Genomic DNA, 14,273 nt, shown 5'->3' on the forward strand with positions numbered 1-14,273 from the left:
CATATATTCATGTACATGTATACATTATAAATGATACAATTTTCACTACATACACAATTATACAAGCATAATTTATACTCACAATAAAACACATACATCACCACAAATTTCAAATAATTCTTTATATTTACAGATCAACAACAAAACAAAATAGTTAAGAAAACGTGGAGTCGGATATTCCTAGGAAGTGTATCCTTTACATAACATTTACACCCCCCAACACATACACACGTACTCCCAAGGATAATACATCACGTCGTGCCATGCCATATTAGATTAATAACGAATAAAAGGAACGGACGTTGATGAATTGTTGATAAACGTATGGATAATAGACCTAGTGTAACTAAACTTACAATGGCAAACATTGCACTCTCTGGCTGCGTTTATCAACTTTCCCCAGTTTAAACGACTTTCGAAAGCCCTTTCGATAGCCCTTTCGATAGCCCTTTCCATAGCCCTTTCCATAGCCCTTTCGAGAGCCCTTTCCAAAGCCCTGACTGCCTGTACTATTAATGTGCCGCTTGTTTTCTAAGAAGGGACGAAGAAAAGCAATTACCATCATAAAGACATATCTTCCTTTGAGAGTGAGGAGTCATGATACAATGCCACATGAATCAATTGTCTTCCTATCTGTGAGGCAGCTCCAGTTTAGCACATACTTCAAATATTTCTGAGTAGCGGCATGAGAAACGGGATCAAAGGGAATGAGACTGTTGTTACTTTATTTCTCAAACCTTGTTGGTGAGAGAAACATCTCCTTGTTCAAGCATATGCGTGCATTACACACAGCTGTATGTATACACCTGTGTACACGTACTCGTGTGCACTTTACGTGGCGCGCGTCTTTTCAGAAACAGGAAACGCATGGTTACGCAACCGCAGTATAGGGCGACCTAAAGGGCTTTCAAAACAGCTTTGCGTTTATCAACTTCGAAAGGCTTTTACAAACAGGTTTCTGATAACCTGTTTAGGAAACCTGTTTGGATCGTCACAAATTTCGGGCTTTCGAAAAGGCTTTCCTAAAGGGCTTTCAAAACAGCTTTGCGTTTATCAACTCGTGAAAATTCCTTGAAAGCTGTTTGGATAACCTGTTTCTGCCGAGAAAGGAGAGTTGATAAACGCACCCTTTCGTAAAAGGCTTTCCTAAAGGGCTATCAAAACAGCTTTGCGTTTATCAACTCGTAAAAATTCCTTGAAAGCTGTTTGGATAACCTGTTTCTGCCGAGAAAAGGAGTTGATAAACGCACCCTTAGATATGCTGGGATAACTCTCTGGATAGTCAGGTAGTGTTAGTGGTGGACTTAAAGGGATGGTACAGTATTGGTGGAGATGAGAATTGGGCTTTTAACTTTTTGCGAGATACCAACAAAACACTTGTGAAATAGTACAGAGCATACCATTTTAAGAGGAATTCAAAGTTTATTTGATGAAAATCGGGTTTGGAATGACTGAAACATCCAAAAACAAAGTAAAACAAAGCGATCGTAATAAAGTGTGGGGCCCACACTTACTAGAATCGCTCTGTTTTGGATATCTCAGCCATTTCAAAACCAAATTTCATCAAATGAACGTTGAATTCCTCATGTAATTACGTGCTCTTTCATATTTCATAAGAGGTTTCTCATTATCTCACCAAAAAATGTTAGAAACCTGAAATTAAGTCTCAACCAAAACTATATGATCCCTTTAAGTACACCCTGTATGCCATAAGGCAGTGCATAAGAATTGAACTATACATTGAGCTGCCATGGAGAGAGTTATGTCGTCACATTTACATAAGTCAGCTCTTCTGCAAAATTATTGCAAACGCATGAGCAGTGGCCTTGAACTCATGACACTTGATTTTCCTTTTCAGGTATTCAAGCAAGATACAATATGATGAAGTTGCGCGCATTCTTCTGATCACGTAAACTTATGCAATTCTGAAGGACAGAGTGATTCCTGAACAGAATAAGTAAGTTTCATTAATGGATTGATCCGTAATATATGTATTTTCAGGTTATTGGTTCATCTAGATTTTCAGCATGTGATATCCATGAAGTATATTATATTAAAGCTTATTATTACACATGAACGCAGTTATATCAGTTACTATACAGTAGCCATCGTTAAGTGGGTTGCGGAAAATTTGATAAGACTATAGTGCAATTTTTGATACCATCAATAATCGAGAGATACGTTACTCAAGTGGACCATTGCGATCATTCATCCTTGCCTTTTCCGTTCTACGTCTTCTCAGTTTTGTTTTTTGTTTTTGATTTTTTTCCTGAAAACTCCATGATGGATTGTCACTCATACAGGCAGCATATCTACCCCGCAGAATCTTCAAATGCCCTGAATAGCCTTTTTTTTTTTTTTTTTTTTTTGGGGGGGGGGGGGGGGGTCATTTTCTTTTCTGTAACCAGTATTATTAAAGTAAATGAAATCAATGTTGTGAATAAGTAGTGGGGCTATATTTTTACCTTTTTATGTGGTGACAGGTTTAGAGGTGTCAACCATAATGGGCATCATTACACCCACTGCCATGGCCAGCTGCACCCGGGCCATCATCTGTGGCAAGCTCAGCAACGGCTGAATGGCTGAGGTCTATAAGTCTTAACTCCCTTCCTAACTGCGTAAAATATACAGCAAACTGATGTTAAATTGGCATGTAATATGTTGTTGTCTTACTTTGTTATTTTATGTTATGAAGACTTTGAGGTGGTCAGGAAAAATGTGGGAATATTTGAATATGCCTTCTGTCATAAATGTATGCAGGCCTACATAAAAGGTGTGTATTTTCCTCTCAGTTCAAATTCGCCACATTTTTTTTTTCAACATGACTTTACTCAGGCTATTCCACATCTATTCTCTTTTTCAGCTCTAACTAGAATAGTGATGTCTGCAACATGCTGTCTCCTAATTCCCCGTCTGCTTGGAGAGGACATGCTGTATGTCTGTGACAAAGTAAGTGCTGCATTTAATTTTTTTTTAATGGGAGACGGAAATTCCATCTGCTGTGTGACTAGAAATTATAAGAGGAATATTTCTTTGCAACATTATTACGTTTTACTTATATGATAAATAGCTAAAATAAATCTATCCGACCGGATCTGTTTAGAAACCAATATCAAAACTTAAAGGGATGTAAAGTATTGGTGGAGGTGAGGATTGGGCTTTTAACTTTTTGTGATATACCAAGAAACTGCTTATGAAATAATAGAGAGTATGCCATTCTAAGAAGAATTCTAAAGATTATTTGACGAAAATTGGTTTTGAAATGGCTGAGGCATCCAAAAACAAAGTAAAACGCAGCGATCGTAATAAAAAGTGGGTCCCACATTTCATTGTCATTGCTCTGTTTTGGATATCGCAGCTACTTCAAAACCATTCCTCATTATCTCAGCAAAAGATGTTATGGAAACCTGAAGTAGATCTCAACAAAAACTATACAATCAATTTAACTTTCCATTTTCTGCTCAATGGTCATAGTTACAACCTGTTAGTTATGTAAGCAACAAAACTGCGTAGTGTAAGGCTACGTTCACATAGAAGTATTCGGTATTCGGTATTCGGTATTCGCTATTCGCTATTCGCTATTCGCTATTCGGGCACCGAATACACCATCACCCGCACCGTCAACTCACCATCCCATGCAGTGAGGATTTCTTCCTCCTACATCCCAGCAAATCTTATTAACAATTTCTAAACTGCATCAAAATGTCAGTCTCATGCTTATTTTTGCTAAAGGGCAAATCCAGACCAAAAGTGTCATTATTTCATAAACGAGAGACGGTATACGCTGCAAGAAAATCGAACAAGCTCGATTCCCACTTTGCTATACTTTTCGCAGCTATTCGGTACTTTCGATTAGTGCCCTCCTATGTGAACCGGTGTGAGGAAATCCTATCGTTCGATTCAAGCTATTCGCGTGCCCTCGAAAAACGAGCCCGAATACCCGAATAGTATACTTCTATGTGAACGCAGCCTAAACGACTTATTACCTTCGAAATTTTATTCAGTCATCATTAGTTCATGCCAAAATCTCTTTCAGAACCTGGCAGGACTAAATCCCCAATCTTCACTATGTGAGAAATGCTGCGCACTAGTGACATCACTATTTGGCTGGACGGTTGTGAAATCTGCCCGAATTCCTGTATGCAATTGTGTCTTCCTTCGCTACAATGTTTGCGGCTTTCTATGCTCTGTGGCTTTGAGTATCCCAGGCAAGGCAGAGACACTCGATGCTTCATTCTTCAGCAGTACATAGCAAGCCTTGATTTGAACAGGAAACTATCAGAAAAAAAAACCTACTGCATTTCATTAACAATATTGTTCAATAATTGTCTTGATATAGTATACCAGGATAAAGTTTTCATGGTGTATACTTTTTTTTTTCATGACTTCGCAAGGAATTTTCGCCAGAGAAATGATGTTGTTCAGGTTGTCCATCCGTCCGTACATCAGTGTGTAATCGATTATGGCAACATTGTATCATGAAGGGAAATGAAACGAAAATATACAAGTGGACAAGTTAATGCAGGGAGATTACTTTAGCAGTTGAACACATCATGACAAATTGAGGAATATTGGAAAATCCGTTGAAGAGCTATATACATGTATACATATATTTAGAGTTTCAGTGCCGCCATTACTAGATGAGAAAGCTATACATCTTTGACGTCAACCATGGAAAATTATATAAAGAAATGTAAAGAAAATAGGCATAGTTTCACTTTTCTAGCATTACAAAAGGAGCACTTGACTTACTTCTTCCAGAAGGGGGGGGGGGGGGGGTAATATTACCCTTAACATTATGGCAACGACAAATAAGTCGAGGCGATTTGTACTTTTCATTAAGAATCAGATTTTATGGAATTCCCTTGATATTTTCTTCATATGCGTTTCCATATAATACGTGAAAGTGATACTGAAACTTTAAAAATGCATTACTTGCACTGGATCATACGATTTTCCATGTGCACTTATGTGTTCTTATGATATTGCTCCAATCCACGTGTACATTTGGGTTTTATTCCCCTTTAGGTACTGTTTGAGGTATCCAAATGAAACTTTGCATATGTATGTACGATTGGACGACATTACTTCTACCACCTTGTTGGTGCCAGCGTTCAAGGTCAAATATTGTAGGTCATTGTCAAATTCTACAATGTCATTTCGTGATCTATCTTTGTATCTCACCTGGTAAGCACTGCCGACATAGTATTGTGGTGTTCTTTCAACAACTTTACACACTTTTGAGCTATATGACTGAAGTGGTTAAATGTATTTTCCTAAAACATTTTACCTTTTATATATACATGCACCTACGTTGCATCCAGATGCCTATTCGTTGAAAAATGTGGGCAATGTATTCAAAGGTCAAAGATCATAGGTTAATGGGCCTAGGGTATATACAACATTTCACTGGTTGTTGTTGTTGCTTTTTTAGGGGGGGGGGAACACGGTTCAAAGTGTCCTGAAACCTTGTATAATACATGTATTTAGTTTTGTAGACACGACACTTGCTATGTATGATGCCAAACTGTTCCCGCTCATACAAATGCAGCCGTTTCAATGAAATATGATATTCTTATATACCGGTACTCCATGATTTGGTAATGCTTAAGTGATTCATAAGATTCCATTGATACTGTGTATAGAACAGAAAGTGGATTTGACAATGGTATATATATGATATCTGCAATTTACTCTTTGACGGGGTCTATCATCCGATTAATATGGATAAGCACGGTATAGTCCCCTATTCGGAATCTATACAAGTTAGATAAGCTGCATTCATTTTGCACGTGACCATGGCGTTATAGCCAAATGTGATCTGCAAATCCCTGTGTGTCTACACAGGATTGGAAAACGTTACAACTTTCTGTGTATAGAACAACGAAACAGAAACTGTTGCATGTATCATTCTCAGTCACTTTGTTAGTCATAATGATGGTTTGCTCATTGCAGTTCCGGAATCCCAGCTCGAGGGACTCGAAGTGATCCCAAATCAGTCGGAATGCGTGTATCACCCAAAACAAAATTTGAACACATAACTGCGATCCTGCATAGTCTCCATTGGTAGCCCATAAGGGCTGGTATCAAGTTCGATTTTCATATTATATACCTTGTATTGAAATGTTTTCATCGAAATGCCCGTATACGGTATGCGTATGTCAGTTAACTATCTAAGCCATAATAAATTGTAGTCGTAATCTACGTGCCAAATCTCATGTTTTAAATAAGAGTGAACTCCAAGACATGTCGTGATAAGGACTTCAAGACAATTGGCATCGTCATTATAAAACAAACTCCTAATTATAAGACAGGTATGCTGGAAACATATCTTTTTGATGATTCATGATGACGTCACTGTTACATGAATATTGTACGCATGGAAATATGATTTATGATGACGTCACTGTTACATGAATATTGTACGCATGGAAATATGTAGGCCTATTCGTTTAAATGCATACAAACAACTTGTTAACTCCTCTTACATCTTTTTTTTTAAAAGATATGGTGCATACTTTAGAATGTAAGTAGCATGCTCTTGTTTTTGAGGCTTTGTTCTTATTTTTATAGATTATGTGAATAATTACGCATTCAAGAACGCTTTGAATAAAACGTATCCAGACAACTGCATATCATAATTTAACCTCTTCCTTCATGCAGTAATACTCTTGCCTAGAGGATTTGTTTGATAGATAGTGATGGTACTTACCTTATTGGAAAGGTAATTGGGTAAATATTTGGTTTCAGTATATCATTCAAACCCAACTAAGTTAACTTCTACATTAACATTTTCAAAACTCACAAATTCCACACACACACACACATTTCATGATTCACAGGATCCAAATTACACCAATCCTATTTACTTTGCAGAGTGCAACAACAACATAAGTTTGATATACTGAGCAAATAGGCTTACATCAGTTCACACCATTCAAGTTTTAAAGTAGTTAAATAACTAAATTGTACCGGTTATGTGATGCTAAGTATATATACCTTATAGGTATAATGTAGCAAATATGTGGTGCTTATTTGATCCATGACTGCTGGAAAATTGCTTCTTTAAAGGAGCCAATCAGTGTCACTGTCTGTCCCTTTAGAGACGCAATATTGCCCAGTAATCTCAAGGTGCACTTGAGGTTACTGGGCAATATTGCGCCTCTAAAGGAGTAGACAGTGACACTGACTGGCTCCTTTAAAGAAGCAATTTTGCAGCAGTCATGGATCAAATAAGCACCACATAGGTGCAACATTATACATATATATAAGGCACACAATTGCACCCTCAAGAGATGGTACAATCTTGGAACTTGGGGTGCTCCTTTGCACCCAAACGAAGGAGTCAAAGTTGATCCCAAGGGTCCAGGTTTGAAACCTTTTTGCGGGTACAAAGCAACGCCCAAAGTTCCAAGATTGCACCCTAAGCCAAGGCCCGATTTTGGAACTTTGTGGGCTGCTTTGCACCCCAACGAAGGGATCAAAGTTGCTCCCAAAAGTTCAAGTACCAAGATTGCACCCTCAAAAAAGGTGCAAGATAGCACACTTTGTCGGGGTGCGAAGTTGTGCCGTAACGTAATGGGCAAACGATTGCACCCCAAGAAAAGGTGCAACCTAACGCCAAATCGTGTGGGTGCAAGATGCATCCAAGGGAACAAGAATGCACCCTCAATGAAAGATGCAACGTTGCACCCTCTCTGGAGATGCAAAGGTGCACCCACAGAGTGCAAGGTTATACCCTTGCGCATGGTGCCACTTTTGCACCCATTTCTTGAGGGTGCAAGATAACACCCATAGGGAGCCACCAGTGTGACATCACTTTGCACCCTTAAAAGGTGCAAGAATGAATCATTTTTTCTTAGTGTGCAGAGAAAGAAGTGTTCGATATCTTATTCGCATTAGACTCTAAGAAATCACATGGATATGATAATTTACCAGTAAGATTATTAAAGGATGCAGCAAGTTTTGTTTGTAAGCCATTGCTCTACATTTTTAATCTCTCCTTAGAAACTGGAATTTATCCTCAAGCCTTAAAGATGGCCAAAGTAACACCAATATATAAAAAAGGACCAAAATCAGACCCTGGAAATTACCGACCTATCTTCGTTCTGCCAATAATTGGAAAGGTTTTAGAGAAAATTGTAAATGATAGACTGGTTGATATTTTTGAGTCCAATGATATTTTTTATAAACACCAGTTTGGCTTTCGTAAAAGATACAGTACGAAATTGTCTTTAATTGATCTTGTAAATACACTAATGACATCACTTGATGATGGAAGAGTAGCACTTGGTATCTTTATAGATTTTAAAAAGGCTTTTGATACGAAAAATCATGATATTCTTCTATGTAAACTGGCTCATTATGGTATTCGTGGAATTCCACTTCAATGGTTTGCTGATTATCTGTCCAACAGATCTCAGCTGCTATCTTATAGAGGAATGGTCTCGACACCAAAGACTATATCTTGTGGTGTCCCGAAAGGGTCAGTTTTGGGGCCTACACTCTTTTTTAATATTTATAAATGATTTGCTACGCTCTTGCTCTTTCCTTAAATTCAGATTGTTTGCCGACGATTCAAATACTTTTCATACTTATGCTGCTCACCAAAAAGAAATAGATGTGAATGAAGTAAATGAAAACCTGCACAAAGTTCAAACATGGTGTAATGCCCATGAAATTACAATCAATTTAAAGAACATATGGTAATCAGAAGAAAACGCCAGTTAGTTGCGAGGGGTGCAATAAAACTATCTAACACAGACATTGATGAAGTGAGTGTTGCATCCTTCATCGGAACTCAGATTGATTGTCACCTCACTTGGAAACCTCACATTCAATTGGTAAAGAAATGTGTTCGAAGGAAAGTAGGTGTATTGTATAAATTAAGACAGTATGTTCCGCAGCGCATTCTTGTGCTTTTGTATAAATCTTTTATACAACCACATATATTATATGGTATTGAGGTATGGGGCAGTACTTAAAAATCTCACTTAAATTGTATACATATTTCTCAAAAAATGGCTCTGAGAGCTATAACTTTTTCGACTTTACGAACACATTCAGAACCATTGTTCCAACGATTCAAACTTCTAGATGTTGTTAGGTTACATAAGTTCTCAGTTTTAAAATTTATGTACGATCTCTGCAATGGAACTATTCCGCACCCTCTGTATGACTATTGCCAAATTGTGCATATTTACAGGACAAGAACAAGTGAAAAAAAGAATGTTGTACTTACCAAAATTTAGAACCACACAGGGACAATTTTCGATTTCTTACTTAGGACCAAAACTTTGGAACACATTGCCACGAGAAATGCGTGAACAAAGCAAAAGATCTACATTTCGTAAATGCCTTGCAGATTTCCTTCTCTAATAGATATATACTGTATCAAGTATAATTAGTTTTTTATGTTAGAAAATGAATGATGTACATTGTATAAATATTAACAGCCATTTCAAGTAACCATGTAATAATTTTTCTTTTGTGTTTAGCTTTTAGTATGAAGATCAAGGTGATCAATCTCGACTAGCCCTTGTGCTAACTTTTGGTTTCCTTATTAACAACAACAACTTTGTAGAATTACGCTACATGTATCATATTTAAATCTCAAATGTCATCATTTAATCGTGTTATTGTAAAGGAGTAATAGATCAGTATTTTTTTTCATATGTGTATGTAAATACAATTGTATTATGATTGAAAATGTACATGTTAAAATGTTGTTGCTAATAAAACTTCAAACTTCAAGAATCCCCTTCCCGGCAGCGCCTCTCAGGCAACTCCAACGCAGGTACTTCTCAGTACCTGTAAGTCGCTCGTAACAGAAACGGATCGGTTTCAAAGCTCTCAGGCAGGTCACACGGAATACACGCAAGTAGAACATAAGTAGCACGCGTCTAGTAGGGAAGAAACAAGTGCGAAACTCGCAAACATTCTTGCCCGCCCGGGGAAATTCTCCTGCGTGCTGGAAAATCCCTCCCCGCCACAAGCCCGAGTAGCTTGGCCGGAAAGGTGTGACAGGGCCTTAAAGGCCGTGTCACACCTTTCCGGGCAAACTACGCGGGCTTGTTGCGTGTAGGGATTTTCCAGCATACCGGATAATTTCTGATGGCGGCCAAGGATTCGGGCGAGTCAGTGCATGTGTCTTACTTGCAGGACGCGTTCTACTTAAATTCTACTGCGGATATGCTGCGTGACATGTGTGTCAGGCTCGTGGGGCAGGGCTGACAACTCAGTGAAGGAATTCCTCTGAAGGAATGGCAGAAGTCCCACAGAATGTCATTTTCTTGGTTGAATACGGGGACTGCGAAGTACCTGCTTGGGAGTTGCCTGCGAGGTGCTGCCGCTACGGGCCTCCTACCGGAGTTCTGCGTGGACCTCTCCGGGCATCCCTGCGACTCACCCGGAAAAAGTTTTGGTCATGCTCAAATCTTGGCTGCGGTTAAATCGGACTCGCGTGCGCACCTTCGGGCAACTACAGGCGAGATACGCGCTAGGTACTGTCAAGTGCGGACCAACTGCTGAAGGCTCCGGACAGCAAATTTGTTTCCCCGCAAGTCAAGTCGCAAAACTTCCCCAGATACGGTATGACAAATGAACATGCTCAAAACTTGTTACGAGTGAGTCATGGGGGTACGCTCGCAGAAGTATACACGCAGAACAACAGTAGGAGACCCTTGTCGGCAGCACCTCACAGGCAACTCCAACGCAGGTACTTCTCAGTACCCGTAAGTCACTCGTAACAGAAAACGGATCGGTTTCAAAGCTCTAACGCAGGTCACACGGAATACACGAAAGTAGAAGGTAAGTAGCACGCGTCTAGCAGGTAAGAAACAAGTGCGAAACTTGCAAACATTCTTGTTCTTACTTCGAGAATTTCAAAAAATTATTTTTTTTTGGAACCTTTTTCGCACACTTGGTCGTGTTTTGCTCGTGATTTGTTCTCAAAAGTGTCTTTAAAGCCTCGTCATATGCGCACGACCTTCGCAAGACATGCGCGATGTTCCCAAAATCTTCGTGAAAGCCTAAACAGACCCCGAAACTTTGGAGAATGTCTTCCGTATGTTTCGCGAAACATCATTTCACGACGTAACTGCAAACTGTTCGCGTGTACACCTTTTGAGATATTCTCACGAACGTTTAATGCATGTTTGGGGATGTATAACCTCTTTAAAGCTCTACGTTTTCTAGAAATCAAAATCGTAGCATACATCCACACATCAAACAACTATCAACAACTATACCGGGTGTCCCAAAAAAAGCGGAACGGTGGAATTTCAGTAACTTGCGTTCTAAAAGTGATATATTTTTTGACATTATTAGAAAGAGCATCTTCCGCAGAAGACCACGATACCTAAACCATTAAATTTGGTTCAGTACTTTTTATTCTACGCCAACTTCTGTAAATGCAGTCATTTTCAATTTTTTGCGACTTATGAGATAATAATTTGGGTGCGACGCGCGTTCCATACGGTGAATTGTGTAAGCTCGTTGATCCATGTCAACAAAAGATAACGCTTTCATATTGGGAGCGCGCGCACACACACACACACACACACACACACACATACACACACTGTTTTTTCCTGGCCCGTGCCCAATGTGAAAGCTGTATCTTTTGTTGACATGGATCACCGAGCTTACACAATATTCAGCGTATGGATCGCGTGTCGCACTCTTATCTCATAAGTCGCAAAAATCCGGCGAAATTTGACAATGACTGCATTTTCAGAAATTAGCGTAGAATAAAAAGTACTGAACCAAATTGAATGATTTTGGTATCATAGTCTTCTGCGGAAGATGCTCTTTGTAATGATGTCAAAAGATATATAACTTTTAGACCGCAAGGTACTGAAAATTCACCGTTCCGCTTTTTTTGGGACACCCGGTAGAGTAAAAAAAAAAATAAAGATCAGCAAAGAGAACGAAATGTTTCATTAACAAACAGACAAAATCACAGAATACACATAAGATGATTCTACAGTATGCCGAAATTACATTTGAAATGAGAAATTATGCGCGGGAGAAACTGCCAAAAATCAAATGATTTACTAGTCAATTGTGGAGGTATGTCCTCAGAAAAAAAAAAATGCCGGAACACACACAACAGGAAATGAAAGGAAAAGAAATGAGTAATACAGGAAAGAGAAAAACCTCAACTCAAGGCAGCTATCATCTCTCCTAAACATTTCTCCCACGATTATTGAAAAATTTGCGTTGTTCCCATCTCCGTCGCGTGTCCTTCGTGTACATAACATGCTGTACTTCAGCAATGGTACACACATTAGTACATACGTCTACGTCGTGAGAACTTCGCACAAATTGCGCAAGAATGTTTTTCAGTTTCATTGTCGGAACACATTCGGAGAAAAACTTTTCCGAATGTTGGATTTTGCCATTCGCGTCCTTCCCAAATCGTTCGCGTGCTCCGTGAAATCAGGCCTTACAGGTAATTTTGGCATATTTTAGATTCATTGTAAGTGTATTCTGCGATTTTTTGTATATCAAACATTTCTTTCTCTGTGCTAGTCTTTAATTTCTTTTATACTACATAGTTGTTGATATTTTTTTAGATGTTTGCTACGATTTTGATTGTAGAAAATTTAGATCATACATCCCAAAACATGCGCTAGACGTTCGTGAGAATGTCTCAAAAGGTACGCGAACAGTTTGCGGTTACGTCGTACAATGATCGGAAAAACTTCGCAGATTTCGCGAAACATACGCGAGACTTTCTTCAAAATGTCGGGGTCTGTTGGAGGTTTCACGAACATCTTGCGAACATCGCGCGTGTCTTGCGAAGGTCTTGCGTAAAATGACGAGGGTTTAAAGACACTTTCGGGAACAAATCACGAGCAAATTTACAACCAAGTGTGCGGAAAAGGTTCGAATTTTTTTATTTTTTTCTAATTCTCGCCAAAGTAAAAACAACATTCGCGAACAATAATGATAACGCTTCCGAACCATCACGTTTGTTTGGCGATCTTTTGCAGACTAAAAAAGAATGCTGGATTTTACCATTCGCATCCTTCGCAAATCGTGCTCCGTGAAATTACACCTTTAAGCATACATTTTGGGCTTCAGAGTCCTCGCACAACTATCAACCATCTAAAATTCTAAATAACCAGTTCGTTTTTCCCGCCTAGTTGGCACCTGCTATTGATGGCGGCCAGTGTTTCGCATATCCGACTTGCTGGGGACTCTGCTCATTACACCATGGACCTAATACACATGGACATTCATCGTATCGTTAAATAATTCATGCACCCGTACATCTCAAAAGCGCCAAAAAGACATTTTCAGAATGCTTCACTGCTTTGATCCTATGATCGTCACCGCCAGCAAGCCGGGAGGAGAACAAGACAGAGATTCGAGAAATATAAAACTATATGCGCAGAAAAAAATAACTCATAAAAATCAAGTAAAGTGAATGTGCAGTTGTGATGTATGTTAGGAAATCATATATACCTCAAACAATTTCGCTTGGGAGAAGCAGGCAGTTTTTAAAAGAAATCTAACATTTTGGCAGAATGATCGTCGTGATCTCAATATTTCACTTTTCTCCAGCTCATTCCAAAGCAAAAAGGGGCGGTAATGTTAGAGAACAGATAAATCTTGCCATTAGGCAAGGTCTTATGCGTGTGCGAAAATGTGCGAATCAGCAATTACCCATCTTTTTGACACAAAATTTGTAATGATTTCAGGTTTGCTGCTCATCATCTCTATTCATTCAAAGACATTTCCGTCTGAAAAAAAAAAGGCACAACAGCGAAACAAGACTGAAATGATGAAAAGATTCTTTAGTTAGTGACGATACATGATCACACAGTCGCTATTGTCCAGACACCTGAATGTACTCATTCAGATGCACAGAATCAGGTGTCGGTGACGATCATTACATCAAAGAAAGACTGCAGTGAACAGTCCATGTGTATTATGTCCATGCTTCAAATCAAGGAAACGAGATCAACGCAGACAAAAGAAAATCAAAACCATTGTATGAAATTTATACAGGCACAAATTCATAGAAATCCAGAACCCAACCCATCAGCTGCCGAACACAACCCAGCCCAGTCTCGACATAATTATCTCACAAATACCGACGCCCAAACAGCTGGTTTCCACCAAAAACTTCGCACGGAGAAACAACAACGGAAGCAAAGGCTTAACGCCCAACGCTTCTGAAAAAAAAACCTAACTTCCTAACAACAGCAACCAATGAGCAACTGATGTAAAGCTCTTAGTTTTTCGTTTTTATTGTAAACATA

Source organism: Diadema antillarum, unplaced genomic scaffold (genome assembly GCF_040938485.1).
Source record: "Diadema antillarum isolate AM-2024a unplaced genomic scaffold, OU_Dant_1.0 seq00000695_RagTag, whole genome shotgun sequence".
In the NCBI taxonomy this organism is placed as follows: Eukaryota; Metazoa; Echinodermata; class Echinoidea; order Diadematoida; family Diadematidae; genus Diadema; species Diadema antillarum.